General features: G+C 29.0%; 2 pseudogenes; both read left to right on the forward strand.

Annotated features, from left to right (window-relative positions):
• Nucleotides 1–1,233: 1,233 nt before the first annotated feature.
• LOC149202984 (cytochrome P450 78A4 pseudogene) lies at nt 1,234–2,244 on the forward strand (annotated as a pseudogene).
• Nucleotides 2,245–2,328: 84 nt separating this feature from the next.
• On the forward strand, nt 2,329–2,964 carry LOC149202985 (cytochrome P450 78A4 pseudogene; annotated as a pseudogene).
• The last annotated feature ends 10,971 nt before the right edge of the window (nt 2,965–13,935 follow it).

Genomic DNA, 13,935 nt, shown 5'->3' on the forward strand with positions numbered 1-13,935 from the left:
TGCAACAAAGATTATGAAACTGACATCTAATGTGGTTGTACCCCGAGCACTCTAAGAAGTGATTTTCATCCTCGATGTTCATATTCTCATAGAGATGGGAGATCCTTTCCATCCATGGTGTTTTAGGAACTGCCCAACTACGAGTTTCACTATAGAAATCATGAGAGTTAGTTCTAATCTTGGGTTCATAGGTGAAAAAAACTATATATTTAAGATAGCTCTTCTAAAACATAAAAATAACTATGTGAAATTAATTAATGAAGATTGTATGATAAAAAATTTAACCTTAAAGCACGAAATATCTGTACTTTGATTTTGTTCCCTAGCAATGACAATAAGAATGCCTGGTCATGTCCACGACTCTATAACATGACCAAAGGTTTAACGTTAAAGAATGAAATAACGGTACTTTGATTTTGTTCAGTAGATGGAATTTGTTGAACGCGAATAACAAAATGTGAACACGACATGGTTTTCTCATGGAATTTGTTGAACGCGAATAACAAAATGTGAACACGACCTTGTTTTCTCATGGAATTTGTTGAACATGATGTGAACAGCCATACGTTCATTCTACTTTCATAATTGAATGGAATAATAGTCCAATATGGGTCTATTTAAAGATGCCTTTTCTGAATATTTTTAGGTGTGGTGGTCGCCATGTGCACAGAATGTCATTTCATTAATAACTAGTTAAACACTCCACCAGCTTTGTTCCCTGAGCTCTATCCTCTTAAAATCCTATTTATATCTTGAAATGTCTTTCACATATCCCCACCTTTGTCTCAGAACTTTCACGGTATTTCTTTCCACGTCTAATTTATCAGAACAGATGTTTAAAAAAACTTTATTGGTTTGACAAGAAGGCCGATGACAACGACTGGTGTGGAATGAATCGATGAGTAACAGCCGTCAGTGTATTAGGTGGAGTTGTTAGTCCATTCATGTCGAGTTTCGAATTTCGTAAAAAAGAAAAAGCGAACAGGATATACTTCCCCAGCCAGTGGCCTCGGCCCGCCAGGCCACCGCTCTATTAAATTAGAGCACCTTGTCTGATCGTCTCGTGCCTGAAGCTAGACGAAGCTAGATGAGTAGCCGCCATTGCTAGCTTGCCAATTTCCCCGAATTACGCATCTCCCGATACGAGAAGTGCTTCGCTCTTCTATTTAATGTCACCATTTCTTTCACTCAATTCAAGCTTTCTGTGCTTTCTGCTTTCTCTATATCTATGCAATGGAGTTTGCTGATACCTCTGCGAATGGGAGTTGGTGGGTATATAGCATTTCTTTTCTTAACAATAATGAAGTACGTGGTTCTTTCTTTCTATCCACTGACCAAAATTCTGCATGGGAACACTGGCCTCTCTATATAGCACTACTTATCGCTATTGTTTGTTCTGCGACAGTGTCTTGGTTCGCCCCTGGAGGCTGTGCATGGGCCGGAAGACACAAGAAAGGCATCACCATTCCTGGCCCCAAAGGATGGCCGATAGTCGGAAGCGTCATGGAACTGAGCGTCGGTCTTGCTCACCGGAAGCTCGAATACCTAGCTCGTATTCACGGTGCCAAGAAGCTCATGGCCCTCAGCTTGGGCTCCACGCCAGCCGTGATTACATCGGATCCTGACGTGGCCAGAGACTTGCTCAGCTCCCCTCACTTTGCAGACAGACCCCTCAAACAATCTGCTCAGCAATTGATGTTCGGAAGGGCGATGGGATTTGCACCCAACGGGGATCATTGGCGACTTCTGCGGCGGATTTCTGCTACGCATCTCTTCGCTCCGCGGCGAATTGCGGCGCACGAAGTTGGCCGTCAAGCGTACTGCACGACAATGCTTTCTGACATACGAAATGAGTCTATTATTAACGGTGGTGCCGTCAAGCTCCGTCGACATCTGCAGAAAGCGGCCCTCAATAATATAATGGGAAACGTTTTCGGTCGAAGGTCTGTCGATGGCGACAGTGACAAAAATCTTCGCGAAATGGTGGATGAGGGATACGAACTCCTGGGAGCATTCAATTGGGCTGATTATCTGCCATGGCTCCGAGTGTTTGACCCACTCAGAATCCACAGCCGTTGCTCTCGGCTTGTCCCACGTGTCAGATCGTTTGTCAAAGACATCATCGACGAGCACCGACAGAGGAACGACACGAACGATTCAGACTTTGTCGACGTCCTCCTTTCGCTTCAAGGAGAAGATAAGCTCCACGACGACGACATGATCGCAGTTCTATGGGTAACATAATTAACCACGATACAGTTCTTTTGATAAATTACAGTTTTAGTGTTAGAATTAAAAGCTTTCACCTCTCATTTGTTTCGGAGATCGATGCAGGAATTGATATTCCGTGCCACAGACACGACCGCTTTGCTTACAGAATGGACAATGGCAGAGCTGTTGCTGAATCCACAAGTGCAAGGTAAAGTTCAGGCAGAGCTGGACGCGGTTATCGGGCGCAACAGAAGCGTAACGGAAAACGACATCGAGAAGCTGCCGTATCTACAAGCGGTGGTGAAGGAATCTCTGAGAATCCACCCTCCTGGGCCTCTCTTATCATGGGCTCGCCTCTGCACGCAGGATTGGCACATGTCAAACGGAATGTGCGTTCCGGCGGGCACGACGGCGATGGTGAACATGTGGTCCATTACTCACGATCCAGAGATCTGGGAACGGCCTCATGAATTCCGCCCGGAAAGGTTTCTCCCCGCCGAAGGCGGTGAGGTTGTGGACGTCTGCGGAAGCGACCTGCGGCTTGCGCCATTCGGGGCAGGTCGGCGAGTGTGCCCGGGCAAGGCTCTCGGCCTGCGGACCGTTCACCTATGGGTGGCTAAATTGCTTCACCATTTCACATGGCTCCCTTCCCCTAACCACCCGGTGGACCTCACAGAGATCCTTAAACTATCATGCGAAATGGCCACTCCCCTTACAGCGACCCCCCTCTGTAGGATCCCTCCTCCCATTTAACAGATACTCTCGTCTCGAGTGAGACTTCCTTGTCATGTATGCCTTTTTTTAACTCGTTCATCATTGCATTGTGTTAGTCAACCAACGTAGCCACCACCTTACATACGGTAATGCATCGTTTTCTTGACCATTAGTTTCCTTTTCATTTGAGATTTTAATTTTAAGGATAGATGTCACACTAGAATCGACCTTTTACTGGATGTCATAATATAATCGACTTTTTAATTTGTACATAAATTGTATATGAAATAATATATCTGTCTATGGAGTTTTCGGTGGTGAGCATGGTTGAGATTTGACTTATGGGTGATTGAATCTTTTTCCAAGTAATAATTTATTGGTTGAGATTTGAGTTAGGAATGATTCAATCTTTTTCAAGTATTAATTTATTTTTATTTTATTTTACAGAGAGGGTTAAATAATATAATTAGTGTTGTTACATAAAGTAAAAGGTTAGTAAATATTAATTAGGGTATAAATTTGATAGACACTTTGAGATTCTTTTATTAAGATGTTTTTTTTTTTTTTTAATTTATATATGTTTATGTTAGTTATTTAAATTATAATATTATATTTATTTTATTAAAATTTTTGGTGATATAAATTTTGTGTTTAATTTTATCAATTCTAATTTGACTATAATATAAAATGAAATCAAGTAAGTATATATATATAAAATGTTAGTTACTTTAAAATTAGTAAATGATTATGATTATAATAGTTGAATTATTTTGCTAAAATTCCCAATTACCATGCTCAAGCCATTAGTTGTAATGTATTTTGAAGGGAAACAATTCATCTCAAAGTTCAGCTTTCAGTGTGATGAATTAGAGTGAGAAAAAACCTTGTAAATAATAAAACAAATTTGAATCCATTTCTATTTTTCAATAGGGATTTGGGAATATTATAATATTTCAAACAATAATAATATATAAGGTATGTGTTTTGAAGAAATTCACAATTGTTTAACAACGATGGGTCTCTCAATCCCACATCCTAAGATTTGAAAGGCTCAAACCTGGTCATGTACGGATTAAATTATGACGTTATGGAATGCATATAAGGCATGGTAATTTTCCATTTGAGGGTTCTATTTAATAAACTAGGATCTATAATGACCATATTAACACTGGAAAAACTACATGAAATATATCAAAATCAAACAAAAAATTATTATGTCACTATTATTTTTATTGAACTATTAAAGCACCCTTCATTCTAATTACTCTATGCCCGTATGTATTTTATATAGCATGGCACATGGGTGAGTGCACGATTTTATATAGCATATAAAGGGCACATGGGTGAGTGCGTGAATTCAACCTTCTCGTTCATGGCGTTGGATTGCATGATGTGAGTCAGAATAGTGACAATATTTTTTTAGCATGCCCAAAGATTCATAGTCACGGTGAATGCACATATTGTGTTTATTTAATTTTTATAACCATGACTCATTATGTGATTATCTTGGAGTTTCTTCTTGTGCCTAAATTTTTTTATTTTCTCCATTCCAATTTGTAGTTGCTTTTTATGAATGTAATGGAATCTCTCTCTATCATGCACACATCTCTCTCTCTCTCTCTTTCAAATAGCTACATGTAAATTTTTATCTCACCAATCAAATGGATGAGTTTAAATATTAAGTAGACATGAGTGATGAAATGCAGATTTTAAAATTGCCAATAATTAAGAGTTAAAAAGATGAAATGACAATGACAGCAAATATATCTCAAATTTAGGCACTTGCTTAAAAAAAAGTCATAAAAATTACATAATTACAACTTTATTTTAAATTGTTATCATTGTTCATTATAGCAAAAAGTTAATATATGCATTATATACATTTAAAAAAATGTGTAACAAGATTCTTAACCATCTAGATTTAACTTCACTTTACCATGAAGATTTTTAATGTATGAATAGGTTATGTTTGAACACCATTGATATCACATGCCCAAAAAACCATAATTAATGTCCTATGACACTTTTTAAATTAATCAATTTATTTAGGAAGGAAAAACTCATAACTACATTGGAGATAAATATCAAACATTTATATATGAATACTATCAAATATATTCTAGAATATTCCACGGAGAGTAAATTTGTGTCATCTATTTACTAAATATTAATAATTAATTAAAATTTTGAAATCTCATTCCAAAATAAGCACACTTATAATGAAATTTATTATAATAAAAATTTAATATTTAATTTTATATAAGTATTATTATCAATTATTTGACATTGCCTATGGGACTTTGGATTGACGGTGAATGGGTGCGCTGTTAAGGCACTCCTTGCGATAGGTCACCAGTTCAAATCCCCTGTGGGCACTTAGGTTAGTTTTAAATAGAAAAAAAAAATTATTTGACGTTATAAAAATCAATGAAAAAAGTGTTTTTTTTCACTTATAAAGGAAAAAAATATGATTAGGGTCCAAAATATAAAAATAAAGGCTTATATCATAATACGTTCATATGGTTAGATTTTTTATCAATGAAATTTCTAATTATATAAATTTTTATTTAATATTATTATTATATTTAATAATAAATAATGTTTATTCAATATTTTAATTATATTAAATAATAAGCACAATTATATTAAGAAATGTGACTAATTAGCGTATATCAATCAAATTAATAATTAATAAGTGTATGGTATAAATTTATTATTAATATTAATTACAATTATAATTATAATTTTTTTTAAGCTTGGTAGGAATACATTATCATGTCCAATATATCGCCCCGATTGGGCCAAGAATTAAACCGGTGACTTCACATCAAGAAGTGCCTTAACAGAGCACCCGATCACCATCTATCCAAGACGCTATGGACAATACTAATTATAATTATAATATAATAATTATTATATCAATATTATAATATTAATATAATTCTAATAATATGACTAATAATAATTAATTATAATATTAGTATTAACTTTTAGTATTGGGTTTTAATATTAGAGTTTTAATAAAATTAAGGATAAGTTAAGTATTTAACTATGTGAGTAAGTTTCAATTAACATTGAAAGCCTATATTAAATCCAATATTAAACACAATATTAGTAACCCTAATATTAAACGCAATATTATAAATGAAATATTACACCCAATATTAAATTCCATATTGTAAAAGCTAATATTAAATCCAATAGTACATACCCAATACTATAAACCTTAATATTAAACCCTAGTTTTGTAATGTTGCAATGCAACTTTGAATAACTTGCATTGTATTTTAACATTGCAACAACGCTTGTCACATTGCGATAATGTTTGTCACAATGTGGCATTCGATAGATATATGTACTATTCAAACATTACAATATTAAACCATAATACTAATCAAAATATTATAAATCTTAATGTTATAAAATATAATATTAAACCCAATATTATAAAACTTTATATTAAACCAAATATTAAAAACCCTAATATTGAAACGATATTATAAAACCTAATATTAAATCCAATATTATAAACCCAATATTAAACCCATATTATAAATCTTAATATTAATCCCAATATTAGAAACTCTAATATCAAACCCTAATTTCTTCATGTCGTGATGCAACATTGAATAAATTGCAATGTAATATGATATTGCAACAATTATTGTCACATCAATTGTCACATTGTGACAGTGCTTGTCACAATGCAATGCTAGATAGATTTATCTACCATTCCAATATCACAATACTAAACCTAAATAATAAATCGAATATTATAAACCTTAACATTATAAAATCTAATATCCTAAACCTGAATATTAAATCCAACATTATATACCAAATAATAAACCCAATATTATAAAGACTAACATTAAACATAATATTAAACTTAATATTATAAACCCTAATATTAAACTCAACATCATAAACCAAAAATTAAACCAAATATTATAAACTCCAAATTGAACAAAATATTATAAAACCAATATAATCTCAATGCTAAACCCAATATTATAAACACTAATATTAAAATCAATATTACAAACCTAATATTCAACCAAATATTATAAATTCTAATATTAAACCCTAATTCTGTAATGACACTATGCAATGTTGAATAATTTACAATGTTATGACATTGATTGTTACATTGCAACATTGGATATATTTTTGTACAATTCCAACATCACAATATTAAACCCTAATACTAAAAAAATTAAAAAAATGCAATATTATGAACTCAATACTAAAGAAAATATTATAAACCCTAATATTAAATCCAATATTGTAAACCTAATATTAAATGCTAATATTAAACCCAATATCATATATCCAAAAATTAAACCCTAACTTTATAATGTCAAAAATGTGAAGTTGAATAATTTGCAATGTAATATAACTTTATGATAGTGATTGTCATATTGATTGTCACAATGCGACAATGTTTGTCATAGTGCAATGTTGGATAAATTTTTGTACCAATATTAAACCTAGTATTATAAACCCAATGTTATAAACCAAATATTATAAACCCTAATATTAAACACAATATTATAAACCTGATATTAAACCCTAATATAAAACCCAATCTTATAAATCCTAGTATAAAACCCTAATTTTGTAATGTCACAATGTGACGTTGAATAATTTACAATGTATTGTAACATTGCAACAATGATTGTCACATTGCGACAATGTTTGTCACAATGCAACATTGGATAGATTTTTGTACCATTCCAAATTCACAATATTAAACCCAATATTGGAAACCATAATATTAAACCATAACTTTTTAATGTCACAATGCAATGTTGAATAAATTGCAACAATCATTGTTAAATTGAGTGACACATTGCAACAATGCCAGTCACAATATGACATTGAAAATATTTTATACCATACCAACGTCACAATATTAAACCCTAATATTATAAACCCAATATTAAACCCTAATATTAAACTCAATATTATAAATCCTAATATTAAACCTTAGTTTGGTAGTGTCGCAATGTGTTGTTGAATAATTTACATGTAATGTAACATTGTGATAATGATTATCACATTGATTGTCACATTTTGAGAATGTTTGTCACAAGAAAAGTTGGATAGCTTTTTGTACCATTCCAATGTGACAATATTAAACCCTAATACTAAATGCAATATTATAAAGCCTAATATAAATCCTAATATTAAACCCTTTATTATCAACTCAATATTAAGCCCTAATATTAAACCCAATATTATAAACTCTAATATTATACCCAACATTAACTCTAATATTATAAACCTAATAGTAAACCCTAATATAAAACCCAATATTATAAAGTCTAATATTGTAAACATAATATTATAAACTCTAATATTAAACCCAATATTAAACCTTAACATTAAACCAAATTTTATAAACCCAATATTAAACCCTCATATTAAACCCAATGTTATAAAATCAATATTAAACCCAATATTACCAAGCCAATATAAAACCCTAACATTAAACCTAATATTTTAAACCCTAATATAAAACTATAATTTTATAATGTCACAATGTAATGTTGAATAAATTGTAGTGTGATGTAACATTGCAACAATGATTGTCACATTGAATGTCACATTTCGACAATGTTTGTCATAATGAGACATTGGATAGATATTTGGATCATTCCAATGTCACAATAATAAACCCCAATATTAAACACAATATCATAAACCCTAATATTATCAACCTAATATTATAAATCCTAATATCAAACAAAATTATAAAACCTAATATTAAACCCAATAATATAATATCATCATGGTAAACTATTTAAATAATAAGTGTAAAGGTTCACTTTGTGTGGCTATGTTCAATATTGTGGTTGACTATGTTTGACTATTAATATTAATCAATAACAATGACACGACATTATGTTTGACTGAAGACAAGGAGTGTTGATTGTCAACCATATTCAAATATACTGAACAACATTAGTAAATGTGGCTGACTAATTTTTCAATGTTGCAATGCAATGTTGAATCAATTGCAATGTAATGTAACATTGTGACCATAATTGTCATACTGCGTCAATGTTTTTCACATTGCGATAATATTTGCCACAATGTGACATTGGATAGATTTTTGTACCATTCTAACATCACAACACGTGATTATTAAAACCTTAATATTAAAACCCAATATTAAAATGCAATATTAAAGCCTAATATTAATTGATTGGGTTTTGAAGAAGTCAAAATCTGGTCCTCCATTGCTAACTAATTGGATCCAAAGAATCAACAAGATGATTGAGAATTTTGGTGAGATACAATTTAGTCATATATACAGAGAACAAAATGGTGTGGTGGGTGCATTATCAAAGATAGGTCTAGGATTCCATCCACAGGAGATCTATTATGAAACATTCAAAAATGACCAACACCACGAGGCTGGGAAAATTCCATTCATATAACTTGCATCTGTTTTGGGTATTTCTGAGTTTTATATATCTTCATTAGGTATTGGTGCACATATGGTGCTAAAGAAAATTAGAATAATATGAAGGATTAGATTTTTATTTGTTTTCTATCATAATATTAGATAGCATGACATGTATTTCACTTGACTATGAAGATTTATGATATGACATTTTGAAATATGTAAATAATTTTGTATATACATATAATATGAAAACTGTTATTTTTCTTACTCGAGAAAAGAAGTAATATTAAATTTCAATACTAAAACCTTAATACTAAACTTTTTCTTACTCGAGAAAAGAAGTAATATTAAATTTCAATACTAAAACCTTAATACTAAAACCCCATAGTAAAATCAAATACTAAAACCATAATATGAAAACTCAAAATTAAAACCATAATATTAAAACCCAATACTAAATATGGTAAACATATGTTTGGTCAAGTTTGATCATGGTCAACTATTTAAACAATGACTATTAAGGTTGACTTTGTTTTGTTATGTTTCTAAATATGGTAAACATAGGGGTTACCAAGTTTGATCATGGTTAGATATTTAGACAATGACTATAAAGGTTGACTTTGTTTGACTATGTTGACTAATGTGGTTGACTATGTTTGACCATTAATATTAATCAATAATAATAGGCAATTATGTTTGATTGACGTTGATGAGTGTTGGCTGGCAAACATAGTTATTCATAGTCGAATATAGTCAAGCAAATTAGTAAATCAATGAGTTTTAAACCATATTAATATTAATACTATTAAACATTTTTAAAAATTGACTATGGGTGTTCATATTTACTATATTCAATATAGTTATGTCAAGCATCATGTTTATGGTTAACTATAGACATGTTGACCATGATTAACCATAAGGACAAAGGTGAACTATATCAATGACTATATAGATGGTTAACTATATAATTGACCAAAGTTAAATTAAAATGATATAATTATATAATACTTAATATTAATATTAACGTGAATATTAATTTTAATAATAAAAAAACTGTAATTAAAATAATAACAAAAATATTTTTTGAAATAAAATTTTATTTATTTACCATTTAATTATTTTTTAAAAATATGTTAATTTTTTTAAGTCTATATTTATTTTAATAATTTAATATTTCCAAAAGATATTAAAAAATATTTTTGTGATTTTCTTATTTTCTTATTTTTTATAACCAAACAAACCAAATAACATTATTCTAGTAAAATTAATATAAACTTCAATATTAAACCTAATACAACCAATATTATCCTTCTAAATCTAATATAAAATTTAGTATTAATCTTAAAACATTTACCATTTTTAAATGATTTAAAAATATTATTATTCAATTTCTTTAATTTTTTATTTTAGGGATATTGTGTAACTTTCAATTTTTTTTCTCAAATGTGAAGAAGAATAAATCCATATAACTCAATTAATCCACATTTCATTTAAAAAAAACGACGAAATTAACATAAATTTTACTAAAAATAACTTTATTACTTACACCATATTAACATTACCTCAAAAATTCATACATAAATGTAATATACTTATCATATAACTCAAAAACCACGATATTTTTTAAATGAATATAAAATTTTGTTGAAAATATCACTAAATAACATCACCTATCAATCTACTTTTATATATATATATATATATATATAAAAGAATCACATATCAACCATAGATGTGGGCGTATAAAATAACCTATACCCCTTAATCACAAATCAAACACCAATATCTTTATATATAAAAGAATCACATGTCAACCATAGGATATGGGCGTATAAAGGGACTTATATCCCTTAATCTCAAATAATTGAAAAAATAATATAAAATTTATTGTAAAATATCAAATAATAATAATATAATAATCATTGTACAAAATGAAAAACAAAATAAACTAAACTTTCTCTATGGTATTTAATATTTCTCTATGGTGTTTAATATTTGTAAATAATTTCATGTTTATGATACCATGCAAATTTATTATTGCCATGTAAATTTATTATGGTTTAATCTTAAATATTGATTATGGTTGTTCGTATTTATTATGTTGAATTTAGTTAGGTTAAGTTTAATGTTTATTGTTAACTATAGGTATGTTAACTATGATTAATTATAGGCACAAAAATTAAGTATGTAGTTGATTATATAGTTGGTTAACTATATGGCTAAGGAATGTTGACTTATAATAATATAATTATATAATAATTAATATTAATATTAAGTTGAATATTAATATTATTAGTAAACTTTAATAAAGATAAATTTATAATTAAAAAAATAACAAAAATGTCTTTAGAATAAAATTGTATTTATAATTTACATTTTAACTAATTTCAAAAAATTGGATAAAAAATATATTTATTTTAATAATTTAATATTTTTAAATTATTTTAAAAAATATTATGTATTTTTTCTTACTTTGTTTGGATATAAAAGAAATTCAACCAAGACTATTCTTATAAAATTAATATAAACTTTACTATTAATTCCAATACAATCAAAATTATCTTTATAAAACTAAAATGAATTTTAGTATAAATCTTAATACAAATACCATGTTTAAATAATTTAAAACATTATTTATTCAATTTCGTAAATTTATTTTATTTTATGGATATTCTGTAACCTTCAATTCTTTTTCATGAAATTTGAGGAATACTAAATCCATATAATCCAATTAATCCATATTTAATGAAAAACCCATCTAATTAATATAAATTTATTAAAAATAACTTTAATACTTTCACCATATTAAAATTACCTCAACCATTCATATATAAATATAATATCTTTATCATAAAGCATAACACCAATGAAACTATTTGAATACATATAAATTGATGTCTAAATAATTTAAAAAAATTCGTTAATAAATATGTTAACTCTATCCTAAATCAGAAAGCCAATAAAATGTATTCAAATTCTTATAAAGCTAAATGTATCCCTTAAGTTCAAAATATCATTGAATAAAATCATTTATGAATTTACTTTATTAAATTATAAAATTATATATATATATATATATATATATATATATGAATTACATGAGAAGATCTTGGCATATAAAGAGACTTGTATTCCTTAATCTCAAATCAAATATCATTACTTTTTCATATTGTTAATTGAATAAAAATAATATAATAATTTATTTAAACATAAAAAAAATAAAAATATAATAACATAATAGTCATTATATAAAATAAAGAACAAAATCAATTAATAACTGACTTGTTCTGTAGTACTTAATATTTACAAATAATTCCATATATATCCCAGCATGTAAATTTATTCTTGAAATCTAAATGTGTTGTTGAGATCTTATGCAAATCTTCTAAGCATTAACATAGGATTCACTATAGAGTAACAATAAAAGTAATTAGATTTAAGCCAGCCTAATTGACATTTACTTGTATACCCTATATTAGGGGATTGTAGGATCATAAAGAAAACTCATTCAAATGGTGATTCCCCTGAAATAGTTATAGGGTGATGTTCAATCTAGAAATTTAAATAGAGCTACCATAATCTCCTAAATTATAATCACGAGGGATACGACATTATGAAGATAGCTATGATTTCCCATATATAATGACATGATAAAGGATGGGGAAAATTGTAAAGCTTTGGTGTAGCCCGTTATTTACATTTCACTCATCAGTTGTAAATTGCGAAAGGAGTTATAGTTGTAACCATTCGTTACACCTGAATGGGCCAGTTTACGATTTGTTGGGTATTGCATAGTAAAATTGGGTTGAATATATTTATATAACTGTTAGTAGTTCTTGAATTTTATTTCTGTTGGATAGCATCCATAGACAATAGAACTCATTATTCAATTGGAATTATAACCTCCCTGTAATCTAATTATTTATCACATAGAAAAATACGATGTAATCTAATTATTTATCACATAGAAAAATACGATGCACAAGTTTTGAATAATTAGGTTCTTAATACCACCATATACCGATAACGTCTACTAATCATACAGTCATGAATTGGATCGGGACAAGTGAAGAATTGAGTATGCAAAATTAAAATGAGGGCAACAACAAATTAACAAATGTTCGATGTACACCACATTAGAAAAGTGTTTATGATGAACGATACATCCACAATTACTTTTTGATTAATGTGTATTTCATAAGTCTGTTTACAAATCAAGATAACCTACATACATATCAATAAAGTGAATGAGAAATCATTGTGGCGACACCATTCAACACTATCTGTTTACATTTATTCCTTCCATTCACAATTTTATAGATAAAAGAACATTCAGTCTTAAAAAGTCATAATCTTATAACTCTTTGTTACATTCCAGTATAAGTCGTAATCTTATAACTCTTTGTTACATTATAGTATGAACATAGAAAGTTGTTGTAGGCTTAATTCATGCATGTCCAAGCTATTCAACTCGCAATATGTCTGTGTGCAAGAAAATCTGGTGTGAAAAGCAGTCCAATAATTAAGTGGGTTTCCTCTTTGCAATCGAGATACTGAGTAAAAATAGCATCGAGAAAGTGTTGTGCAAAGACCTA

Source organism: Pinus tabuliformis, chromosome 2_1 (assembly GCF_031772625.1).
Source record: "Pinus tabuliformis cultivar Carrire ecotype Pingquan chromosome 2_1, CPIR1, whole genome shotgun sequence".
Taxonomy (NCBI): domain Eukaryota; kingdom Viridiplantae; phylum Streptophyta; class Pinopsida; order Pinales; family Pinaceae; genus Pinus; species Pinus tabuliformis.